Here is a 13516-nt window from a genome sequence, read left to right on the forward strand (position 1 = left end):
ACTCATATAAATATGCACAGCTAATAGGTAGGAGCTGGGATTCAAACTTTGTGTTTTACTAAAATGTGTTACTACATTTATTGGAAATTAGATATATATATAATTCCTCAAATATGAATACTGCACTTAATGGCCCCAAGATTTGAAGGAGTTTATTTTGTCCATTTAAATAGAAGCTCTGCTATAAATGGGTTTGTATGTTATACATTGTCATATTTTCAGACATATCATCACTTCTCCTCTTAATGTCTCCAGTCCCCAACCAACTTAACCAGATAACTAACTAGCTTCACCCACCATCCTGCCTGCTCTTCAACATCCTCCACAAAACATACCTATCTTTGTTTTCACATGTTCAAATCCTGTATTTTTCATAGTCCAGCTCCAGTGATGCCTCTTCATAAGGTGCTCCCTAATTCTCCCTACTGGATGTCATTTCCTCTTCCTTTGAATTTCTAAGACAGTCTAGCTTTTCTTCCTATCATACTTGACCAGTTTTAGCCTCTCTCCCTCTCTCTCTCTCTCTCTCTCTCTCTCTCTCTCTCTCTCTCTCTCTCTCTCTCTCTCTCTCCCTCTCTCTCTCTCTCCCTTTCTCTTTCCTGTCATCCCTCATCTCTCTCTCCAAGATACAGTGCTTTAGGGAAGAATCTATATCAGGATCATATTTTTTCTTCCATATCACCTAGGTTAGTACATAAAAACAGTAGATAAAAATAGTTATTTACTGAGCGCTACCATATGGCAGTGATTTGTTAAGGCTTTGCGTAGTGTATCTCATTTAATCTCATAGCAGTTCTATAAGGTAGATCTTAAGGTAAATCATTTTCTAGATAAGGCAGCCAAGATTCAGACAATTTAAGTGATTTCCTGGAGTCATACAGCTAAGTGTGTGGTAGAACAGTATTTAAACACGGGTCCTAGAGTCTGAAAGCTCATGTTCTTTTCCTCGTGTTCTTTGTCTCTTATATATGTTTTGTAATTGTGTAAATTGTGTTAAATGAATGCGTAGATACATTGGTAAAAAATAGTATGGTTGCTGAAAATTTGTCTTTATTGTCATCATTTCTATAAAAGGAGTTTAGCTATCACATATTATAATTTCTCTGAATTAGACTAAATGTTAACTGGAATCTTCTTAGGAAATGAATATATTTTCATAACTGAAAACACTTGTGATCCTGACCAATTTAAATAGCCAACGTGCTGGTGACAGTTAACCATCTCCTTAGTCATAAGAAATTATAATGCTGCATTTTCACTCTTGTAATACCTTGTTAGTACCTATATGCATAGGTACAGAGAAATATGCATTGCTCATTATTAAAGAAAAAATAGCCCTAAAATTGGAAAACATATTTTCTACCTCTGAGTTGATAATCTGTAGACCTTTGGAATAAATTCAACAAGATCAATATGAATCAATAACAGCTCTCTGGAGTAGAAAAAAATATTTTTATTTAAAATAATCTGTAAATGCAGGAAAATATAATTAAGAAAATTAATATAATTTAGAGGAAGCATTGTTAACATTTTATTGGCTTTTCCAAATACATATGGACATACAGATATGCTTTTTGCAAAATTGGCATCATATTACATGTGCAGTTTATAGCTTTTTATCCCTTAGCTTATATGATGAACAATTTTAATGTCATTTAAAAGTCATTCAGAAAACATATAATATTGAGAGAAAATAAAAATTGCATGTAGACATATTTTCTAGAAATGATATTTAGCAAATTCCTTGGCATATGCTTCCAAATTCTTTTTTTCTTAATACCTCTTGCATAAAATTGGGATAGTACTTTATATTTTTTTAATTTACCAAACTGCATATATACTATTAAACTCTATATATATTATTTAACCTGCTGTCTTCACTTAATAATATGTTGTGAATATTTTCCCATGTCATCAACTCTTCACAGCAATGTCTTTCATTCCTACATGTCTGTTCAATACTGATGAGCATTTTTTTCAGTGTTTTGCTTTTATAAACTATGTGACAGTTGCATTCTATGCACACTTGTACTCAGTTTTATAGAACAGATTCCTGGAAGTGGAATTTCTGAATTATAGGCTCAGCAGTCTATACCACTGATGTATAATATGAAGAGGGTCTTTGCAGCTAGTAGAAAAAACGTAGATAGTTCTCTGGAAGAATATCAAATATACAATGTAAAATTTTTTGAAAAATCAATAGCATGATTTGTCATCATATCAGGAAATTATATCTTAAGAATAAATTCACACCCACAAAAGATAGGAGACATGGGTGTATAAAACAGGTGACTGACTGCCAGATTTCCTGTTTAAATACTGTGGTAGTCATGATATCTACTGAGCAGCTGGCAGGCTATTTAAGCATCATTTCATCTAATATTCATAATGTCCTAAGAGGTAGGTGCTATCCCTGCTTACAGGGTATGAAACTGAGGCATAAAGGTAAACACATTGCCCAAGGTCACCTGGTTTATAAGTGATGGCCCAGACTTGAATCTAGATGATCTGACTCACAGCTTACTCTCTTTATTCTAGTCCTTACTACCTTTCAAATAGGAGGTATAATTGCCACGGTGAACATGAAATATAGTTCATGACTCTTGAGGGAAAGTATATGCTAGAAAAAGAGTTTTAAAAAAGCATAATGGTCGCACACCCAGGCTTTGCAGATAGACAACCTAGGTTCAAAGCCCAGCCCCACCGCTAACAAGTCAGCCATGTGAATAGGAGCAAGGTAGTGCGAAGCCTTGCAGACAATGGTATTACATACACCTATATTTTAGGATTAGTTAGAGGGTTACATGATATGTGATACTTAGAACATATGTAACACAGGCTCTAGCTTGTAGTAAATTCCAACATATGTGTTAGCAATTGTCATTATTACTGTTATTACTTAAAATACATCGGAGTACAAAATCAAGTGGCAATCATGAAGAATATTCCGGAAGCTTTATGGAGAAAGTAGGAGTGAGACCTTGCTAGAAACAAGGAACAGCTTAGACAGACAGACATGCACAGAAACTTCCTGAAAGATAGTGTTGGAAGAAAGAACCAATATATCTAGATTTTAAAAGGATGTGACCCAGTCTCTCCAGGGAATGATGTAGAAGAGCAAGGAGTCCTCTCCAAGGAGAGCAGGGCAGTGCTACAGCAATCTTCTCTTGTTCTGATGGATGGCTTACCCTTCCTTGTGGCCACCGGGCAATCTTCATAACCTGCCTGGCAATAGCAGTCCTAGAGGATTAAATAGTAATAGCTGCATGAAATAGAGGATAATGTACCATTTGGATAAAGCCACCTCATCCTTCCTGTTGACATGCAGAGAATTCTATTTGAACATTATTTTTCCCTTCTAGGGAGTTGCTATTATATTTAATCTGGGATTTCTTTGAGGTAAAGGCATAATGGTTTTCTCCTTTATAGAGTCTGTATCAATCTTTTAAAATGGCATACAGGAGAATATAGTTGAATTACCATCTTTCATTCTATTTTGGGAGGTATGATTTGATTAAACATATTCAATACTTCTTATGTAGATATGAATGTTAAAACTAAGAGCCTATCAGATTTGGAAACCTTTAGTTTAGATGTTATAGATATAAATAAACTTGGAGCCTCTGAGGAAAGAAAATGATTATTGTAGAGGTAGAGTTTCTGTTCTATAATGTTACATTTTAATACCAGGATAAACAGAAAAAAACCCTGGGGAGTCGTTAAGCTTTGGATCTTCTTGGGGGGGAGGGATCTTTGTAATATTTCCCATATTTTTTTTATCATTCAAACCCTTCTTTTTTTGTTGTTTCCAAATTTTTCTCCAAAAGGAATGGCCTTGCTTTTTTCTCTATATCATCTTTGAATAGTACTAGCTGAGAATATAAAAATGTAGATAGTTCTTCCACAGATTAAATCTAAGCATACCAGTGGAATGGTCAGCTCTCCTCAAACCCAGAAGGATCAGGTGTCTCATTCCCCAATCAGACCTGAAAGCACAGGGATGTACTTGACCTAAAGATGCCAATCTGGAAGCTAGCCAGTGACCAATGATGTGGTTTATTCGAAAAGGTAAGTTAGATCTGTCAAATTCTCTCTTAGGAGATTTTAATTGAAAAGCAGGCCAAATGAGAAAATTATCAATGATAAGTGAAGCTAATAGGTCATGATATGAAGGATGCCAGAGGGCCCTCTGAGACATGTGCAAGTTGACATTATTAGGAAGTATAAACTAAGAGGTAGAGAGTATGTATGTCATTTACAAATTAGCGGTTAAATAAAGCGATGGGTAGAAAGAAGTGGCACAAAGAGAAAAGATATCACCTTGATGGGAAAACTCTAAAGTCCTAGCTCATTAGATCTCACTCTTCCTGACCTCTGATGGTTCAGCTTTTTCTGAGTTCCCAAGCACATATGTCCTGTTACCTGAAGTAGCTTGAAAAGTCTGTTCCTTGCTATAACATTTCCTTGCATTCAGAATGTTTTCTCAATGAGCAGAGGGAACATTTTAGCATACTCACTTCTATATACCTAATGCTTCTCTCTGGGCCTGGTACAGAGTAGGCCTTTGATAAATATTTATGAAATGAATGCATGACTATAAAAATGGACAGCCAAAATGATTGAACTCCTTTAATTGCACTCAGTGGGAAGGCCACTAGCCTCCATGGTTTCCATCACGATGAATAATAGGGTTGTACTCACAACCTGCCTACACTTTTTACACCTGTCTCCTACTCAAGCTTTTCACAGACTTCCTAAATGGGCGTGGTTTCAGATATCTCTCTAACTTTGCAGGTGTTATTTATTACCACTTCCTAAAGAGTCCTCTTTACCCACCCTGACTCTGCACTGGCAACCCTATTCTCCACTGTGTATCCTTTTACATCTCCTTAGTTCAGTCTCTTTCCCAAACGGTAAGAAAATTAGATGCTTCCACACCTCCCACTTTTCCCATATATAATTTTGTACTCCATTTTATTCAAGGTTATAAAATAAAGTATCTTCCTGTATCATTAAGATTTTTGTGAATATTGACTTTAATGGATATAGTTTACACTCTATACTTTGTCTATTTGTTGGACATTTTGATTGTTTCATTTTGATGTGTTCTATTTTGCTCTTATAGCAAACCACAGTGATTTTCTCTCCGTGGAAACCTTTGTCCACATTTTTCATTTTCTCCTTAGGATTGCACACTAGTGGTAGAATTACTGAACCAAAGAGCAGAATTACTTCTAAAACTCCTGAACCATATTGCCAAATTATTTTCTTAAAATGTTGTACAGGGGGTTTTACACTCCATAAACCAGCAATTTGAGTGTCCATTTCACCATACCACAGCTACATTGTACTTTATCAATTTTAAAAAAATTGTATTATTTTAACAGGCAAAGGAGATGTATTATTTATTTTATATTAGTTGTATTCCTAGTGATATTAAACATTTATATTGTGTGTCTGTATGTCATTTGTATTTGCTCCTTTTTTATTGAATGTTAACAGCCTTTGTCTACTTTCTATTGAAAGTTTATGGTTTTGCATATTGAATTACAAGAGCATCTTTGAAAGATTGATAAATATATTTGAGCAGATGTTTCCCCAGCTTGTTGCTTGTTTATGAGGTTATTTCAGTAGTTTTAAATTTTTATGTAATCAAATCTCTCATCTCTTATGTGATTTCATTTTTGCTTAAAAATATATTTTCCATCAAAATACTAGATAATTACCAACCTGCTTTTCTTGATAGACTTATTCCATATCCTATGAATTCAGTTAAAAAAAAAACTTTACAATTAGGTTTACAAAAATATGAATTTAAACACTATAATCGAACATATTGAACCTTCCTTAAGTAAATCTAATTCATGTCTCAAAGGTCTTGATGTGGCCATAATTCTGACCTTATGCATGTTGGGTAATATTTGTTGAATCATCTTTCAGAATGCCATAAAATACTGCTATAGCTGGACACACCCAATACAGTCACTCCTACCTTGGAATAAACCTGCTACAATCATCATTGCTAAAATCATTGACTTTTGACTTTCAATTTCTTATTCCATGTCACTAGCATGACAGGACCTAATTCTGTTGAAACCCAATCATTCTTTGAAAAAATAAAGCACTTTAATAATTCAAAACTTTCCCAATTACTTTATGTGGTACAGCTCTCACTCATTTTTCTCTTCAATAAGCAAACTGCAAAATATAATTGAGAATGATGTTTATATAGAGGAAATGGCAAATCAATTCTAATTTCTATTTTAAAGAGTAAATATTTATAGATGATGGTGCATAGACTATCATTAATAGCAAATTACTTATGGCTCAACAATTTGATCTCCACACCTGTTAGCCATAAAAGAAAGCAAATCATTGTGAAGGTGCAAGCACAAATTAGAGATATGAGTTAGGGATGATACCTTATTAGATGCAATGATAATAACTGAAAACTTCAGAGAACATGAGCATCAACCTCCATGGCTATCCTAGAGGATCAATTACCTTTTCAACATGGGCAGCAAAAATGAGTCTTTAGAAAATACAATTATGCAGTGTCTTTTGTGATACTAAAAACCAGTTTGTTGCTTACTTTGTTCAACCCTTTTGTAGAGAATCTGCATTACATCAAATTGTCACTATGTTAAAACAGGGAAGGCGAATGTCTGGCCCAATGTAAGGCCCTAGAAACGATTTGTTCTGGCATTGCCAAGGCATTAGGGGTGAGTTAATTAAATATGTGATTAATATAGCAGGTTAATTTTTAAGTCGATAGTTTTGTATGGCCTGAGAATGATGTTATAAATATCCAAATGGCATTTAGCAGAAAAAAAGGTTCCCCACCCCTGTGTTAAAATCTGATTGGGGAACTACATTCTCAGAGGCTATGCATCCCTGTGAGTGGGAGTGCCTGAAAGTAAGAAGAATGCCATTGGGTGAGCTCACAGGGAGTGTCAAGCACTAAGTCACTAAGCCAGGTGCTTTACAAGCATTCTTCCCATTTCTCACAGTCACCTTGAGGCCAGTATTACTATCCCCGCTTTACAGATATGGATGCCGAGGCTCAGATCACACGGAGTAGAATTTGAAGAGCCAGAATCCAAGCCTAGCTTTGTTTCTTTGCAGTCACCTCATCGTTTCGTAACAATATTAAAGTTTACAACTTTGGCTGAAACTGGTTTGGCTCAGTGGTAGAGCATCGGTCTGTGGACTGAAAGGTCCTGGGTTCGATTCCAATCAAGGGCATGTACCTTGGTTGCGGGCACAACCCCGGTAGGGGGTGTGTAAGAGGCAGCTGGTCGCTGTTTCTCTCTCATCTACGTTTCTAGCTCTCTATCTCTCTCCCTTCCTCTCTGTAAAAAAAAAAAAAAAAAAAAAAAAAAAAAAAAAATCAATAAAATATATATTTTTAAAAAGCTTACAACTTTGCTGGCAGGTAGCACTAAAAACTGGAAGCTAAGTTTGGGGAAAGTTAAGTGAGTCTGGTACAAATACAGACAGTCCTCAGGTTACATCGGACTCGAGGTATATCATTTCATGGTTATGACTCCATCTCCCATTTATTTATTTAAAAAAAAAAGTTTCAACCAATGAACATATGCGCTTTATGTTTTTTATTTTTTATTTACTACCACAGAAAAGATCAGGAATTGTTATCTTTCTTTTAATTTTTTTTACTGTTTCACTTCATCACTGCTGTGTATGTGCTCCATGTGAGGGATGTAGGTGGGTTGTGTTGCCCCATAGGAATGGATCTCCAAGTAACCTGAGGACCTACTGTAGGCATCTACTCCAATGACCCTAGTGGAAGTCCTTGGGGGCCAAGTCTGGTGGTGCTTAGAATTAAGGGAGTGCATGGGTTTCTTACAAATCAGAGGAACCTAATCCTCAGATTTCCCTGCTGCTTACTTTTAAACTTTCAATAGCTTCATCAAATGACTAACACTTTTCTGCTTAGAGTTCAGTGTAAGAGAAATTGGCCTCTTGCTTAATCCTTATCATTGTAGTATTAGATGTTGAGCCATCAAATTTACAACTAGTCCTGTTTCTCTTTTATCCTCTGGTTACTTCCCAAAATTCTGCTCTTACCACCTATTTTCTCAGGCCTGGAAATCAGTCTTTTATGCTTACTTCTCCACATCCATGGCCAAAAACAAACAAACAAAAAAAAAAAAAACCAGTGTATTATGTATGAAGAGAAGCATGAGGCACCCTTATAAAATTAAAACCCTTTTCTTCTGAATTATGTCAGGCAATAGACTAGATGTTTACAGATCCTAGCACTCGGCCTCCCAGCTGCATCATTAATAAAGTTTGGTTCTATGTTCTGCATATACAGGAACATGAAGTTGTATGTGCCCTCCTCATTTGGGGCAGTCAAGGAAGGCCACAGGGGGATGAGGTTGGAGAATCTGAGTGGTTTACAAATTTATATGGATCAGTCTATAAGACAGAGAAATTTATGTTAGAAGGCATACAAATATATAACCCAAACCCTTCCTATTGCAATTTTAGGTTCTCTATTTTAGTTCTAGCTCAGCAAAAGAGAATAAAAAGCACTGAACTTATTTTTCTGTTACTACTTTAATTTCTATGGTAGTGTTTCATTCATACATTCATGTATTCAGGAAAGCTATGGGGAAACAAGGATTAATGAGATTCAGGCCTGATCCCCTATGAGCTAAGAGTCTATAAAGGAAAGAGCCCTGTGAACCAGACATGACAGTACATTAGGTTAGGGCCCTGAGGGCTTAGAGATCAGTCCCTTTCATGGAGGGACTCAAAATGTGAGTCACTTTAAAGAAAAACCCAATAAATTATGAATCACTCTTACTGTTACCTCTAAGAGGAAGGAGTCATATTCCTTTGACCTTGTATCTGCAGGTCCTACACAGATGAGCATGTACAATCACTATCATTGTCATTATCATCATGGTGTGAAATATTTATTATCTCTAGTATGGGGCTGGGACTCAGGTGAGCTAAGTGAAGTCAGCACAGCAGACAAAAAATGTAAGGGGAAATCAAGAAACTCGGTAATTAAAATAATATATTAATGCAATTTTTTTAGATAATAGAGTTAATACAAAATATCAGAATTCCGTAGACAGGGTCTCAGGTATTATGGGATTACATAGGGGTCCAAGGTTTCATCTTTTGTCTTTGTGTGGCATGGTCTATTGTAGTTGAAATGATCTGAAAAAGACAGTAAAAACAATCCAAGTGTCCATTTTATTTTCACTTGATTGGTTGCAAGCACAAGATCAGACCTAAACTCCTATAAAGGAGTGGGGTAGGAGATGGTGGTTTATTATCATTATACTAGAGGCCCATTGCATGAAATTGGTGCATGGAGAGTGTGTCCCTCAGCCCAGTCTGCACCCTCTCCAATCTGGGACCCCTTGAGGGATGTTTGACTGCCCATTTAGGCCCGATCCTGGGCCGTCGGACATCCCTCTCACAATCCAGGACTGCTGGCTCCCAACTGCTTGCCTGCCTGCCTTCCTGATTGCCTCTAACTGCCCTCCCCTGTAGGCCTGATTGCCCCTAACTGTCCTCCCCTGCAAGCCTGATCATCCCTAACTGCCCTCCCATGCAGGTTTGGTACCCCCCAACTGCCCTCCCTTGTAAACCTGGTCCCTCCCAACTGCCCTTCCCTGCTGGCCATCTTGTGGCAGCCATCTTGTGTCCACATGGGGACAGCCATCTTTGACCATATGGGGGCAGCCATCTTGTATATTGGACTGATGGTCAATTTGCATATTATTCTTTTATTAGCTAGGATAGCTAATGTCATAGAGGAACCAACAGAGAAATTCCATAGTAAGAGCCATAACAATACCCTTAAATAATGAATACAAACCGTTATTCTAAATTCAAAGACCTCTAGACACATTAGCAACAACATTTGGAAGAGCTTCACTCTGGTGCTCTTTAATTCATGAACACTGCTATAGCTTCCCTCTACACCAGTGTTTCCCAAAGTGTGGTACGCATACCCCCAGGGGCACAGGAAGAGTTTGGTGGGGGTATGCATTGCACCAGAGTTTGGTGGGAATATGCCTTGCACTGTGCTTAGCTGCGCCTAATTCTACGTTCTCATGAGTACAAGGGGTACTCAGCGTTACGAAAATTATAGAAGGAGTACACATATGTCAAAAGTTTTGGAAACACTGCTCTACATGTTTGTGTCTTTCCCTGATTCTACCAGCTGATAATTCATTTTTCTTCCCCTTCATTCATGTTTCACAGGAGAACCCATTAGCCTAGCTTTTTTTTTTTTTTTTTTTAACTTAATTAAAAAAAAAAAAAATTGGAGCCCTGTTATCCATACAGGTCATGTTTGCAGAGTCAGAGGCTATGGGGAGTATTGAGTTGGGTTGGATTCAAGTTGGGCAAATGACAAGGGACAGTTGTAGGCAAGGTAGCCTTTTGTAGAATAGGATTAGATGAAGTACCTCCCTCTAATATACCAGCATTTACGGACAAGCAATTGAAAATGCCAAGGAAACAGAATAGCAAGTACTAATGCAGTTCAGAGAACAGAGATCACCAAGGGCCAGGCTATACTAACTCTATGTGACAAGAGCCTGTAATTATAAACCCATAGGCATGCAAATATATGCAGATGGATCAGCATATGAGACTACAAAGCCATTTATCTCTGGCTCCTGATAAGTGGACAACAAGGTAAATGATTGTTTATAAATTCACTTAGAGATTCTACTAGGATCTCTATTTTTCCTCTCTTCTGGAGGCATCCACAGAATGAAGACAGACAGTAGGTACCTCAGATTGGATTTCCATATTCATTACCTTCTGACCTAGGTGACTCTGGGGGTTTATAATAAGATAAACAGGCCTTTTCAGGTTTGCCTGGCTGATTTACACTGCCGGAAATCATTTCACTTCTTTACTGAATAAATGGGAAGTGATGGAGGCATCTGTGTCTGCCACCCAAATCCCAGTGACAGCTCATAAACTGGCATTACGTTTCTGTCTCTCAGAGAAGTCACAGAAAACAAAACAGCAGGGAAATACAAAGAATGCTGAGTACTGGCTCTCGGCCTTCTGGAATTCGGCTGAGAGGTCTTTCAGGAGCCCCATTCCCATGGGGTGACTCTCACAGGAACTGGGGGCAAGAGCCGCAATGGCCAGACTTGCCCATATAGGAAGCCCATTTCCTGAGCTTGAGTGAACCATGCACAGCAGACAGTCAGTTCTAATTGTAAGCACTGGGATCTCTGTTCTGTATGATCTGTGAAAACTAAGGATGGCCTAAAAATGCAAACCTACTTAAGAGATTCAAAATAACTAAGGGCTTTCTTTTTCATTTCTTTCTATGGAGAATGTTAAAAAATTAAAATTAAAAATTAAATTTTACCCTGGTTGGTTTTGCTCAGTGGTTAGAGTGTCGGCCTGCAGACTGAAGGGTCCTGGGTTCTATTCCAATCAATCAAGGGTACATGCCTGGGTTGAGGGGCTCAATCCCCAGAAGGGGGCATGCGAAAAACAGCAGATCAATGATTCTCATCATTGATGTTTCTCTCTCTCTCTCTCTTTCTCTCTCTCTCTCTCATCTCTGAAATCAATAAAAATATATAGAAATAAATAAATAAATAAATAAATAAAAATTTCATTAATTCAAAGAAATATTCCTCAAGTGTCAAATATATGCCATTCCCTGTGTTCAGGCTGTAGCTTGCTATAGTACTTCTGGATGTTGTACTGTTGCCTATATAGTACATTATATATGCTAGAATTCTAGGATTGTAATGAAATTAGCAGACAAACATCTTCAAATCTGAACCCCATTTTATACTACTTGAAAGGAGATTCTCACATTTTTTTGTTTTATTAAATTTATTGATGTGACTTTAGTTAATAAAATTCTATAGGTTCCAAGTGTACATTTCTATATATTGTATTGTGTGTTCACTACCCAAAGTCTAATTTCCTTTTGTCACCATATATTTTATTCCTTATACCCTTTTCTACCTCCCTCCATCCCTCTTTCCCTCTGGTAACCATCATACTGTTGTCTATGTCTATGAGGGTTTTTTTTGTTTGTTTGTTTGCTTGTTTTTTGGTATCTTTGTCTTTTTTGTTAGTGTGTTGCTTTCAGTTTTATGTCCCACATAGGAGTGAAATCATATGGTTCTTGACTTAGTTTGCTTACCATGATATTCTCAAGACCCATTCATACTGTCACAAATGTCAGTATTTCTTCTGTTCTTATGGCTGGGTAGTATTCCACTGTATATATGTACCATGTGTACTTTATCTAATCATCTATTGAAGGTTATTTGTATGTCTTGGCCATTGTAAATAATGCTGTGATGTACGTAAGGGATACAGATATCTTTATAAATAAATGTTTTCACATTTTTCAGGTAGAGGGATTGCTGGTTCATATGGTTATTCTATGCTTCATTTTTGAGGAACCTCCAACTGTTTTCTGTAGTGGCTGCACCAATTCATATTTTCACCAGCAGTGTGTGAGAGTTTTCACTACAACCTCTCCAACATTTGCTATTGTCTTGTTGATAACAGCCCTTCGAACTGGTGTGAGGTGGTATCTCACTGTGGCTTTGATTTGCATTTCCCTAATAGCTAGTGAAGTTGGGCATCCTTTTAAATATCTGTTGGTCATTTGTATGTCTTTTTGGGAGAAATGTATGTTTAGGCCCTCAGCCAATATTTTTAATTGCATTGTATGTTTTTTGTTGTTGAATTGTATAGGTTCTTTATATACTTTGAATATTAACTCCTTCTTGTAAGTGTTGTTTACAAATAACTTCTCCAATTAGATTGGTTGCCTTTTTTTTGGATGGTTTCTTTGTTGTGCAGAAGCCTTTTAGTTTGATATAGTCCCATTCATTTATTTTTGCTTTTACATCCCTTGCTTTTGAGGTTGAATTTATAAAATTCTCTCTAAGGTCAAGGTCCATAAGTTTAGTACCAATGTTTTCTTTTATGTATTTTATAGTTTCAGGTCTTATATTTAGGACTTTGATTCATTTTGAGTTAATTTTTGTGTATGGTAATAAACAGTCTAGTTTCCTTCTTTTATATGTGGCTTTCTAACGTTTCTAGAACCATTTATTGAAAAAGTTCTCTTTTTTTATTGTATGTTTTTGGTTCCTTCATCAAAAAGTAATTACTCACATATATATGAGTTTATTTCTGGGCTATCATTTCTGTTCCATTGGTCTGTTTGTTGGTTTTTCTGCCACTATCAGGCTGTTTTAATTATTGTCACTGATGTTTTCAATTTAGTTATTTGGTTGCAAGAGAACATTGTCATTATTGCAAAAAGGTATAGTAAAATTTGTTGAGCAGTTATTTTAATGTTTATTTTAATCTACCCATCTTCTGAGATATCAATTGATCTCTCAAAAACAAAAACAAAAAACTGGATTTGATATATCTACTCTTTAGCCAGTTACTGTATAAAAAAATGTAAATAAAAAGGGAAGGAATAAAATATAAAAATGAGCCTGTAATATCAGTAGCT

General features: G+C 36.5%; 1 protein-coding gene across 17 annotated transcripts in view; it reads left to right on the forward strand.

Moving 5' to 3' along the window:
• The window catches only part of LOC311628225 (disks large homolog 2), a gene marked incomplete at its 3' end in the record, with an annotated part of 1110130 nt that overhangs the window by 680213 nt on the left and 416401 nt on the right, over positions 1-13516 (forward strand). The window lies entirely within an intron of this gene.

This window comes from Pipistrellus hanaki (genome assembly GCF_964339955.1).
Source record: "Pipistrellus hanaki genome assembly, chromosome: 9".
In the NCBI taxonomy this organism is placed as follows: Eukaryota; Metazoa; Chordata; class Mammalia; order Chiroptera; family Vespertilionidae; genus Pipistrellus; species Pipistrellus hanaki.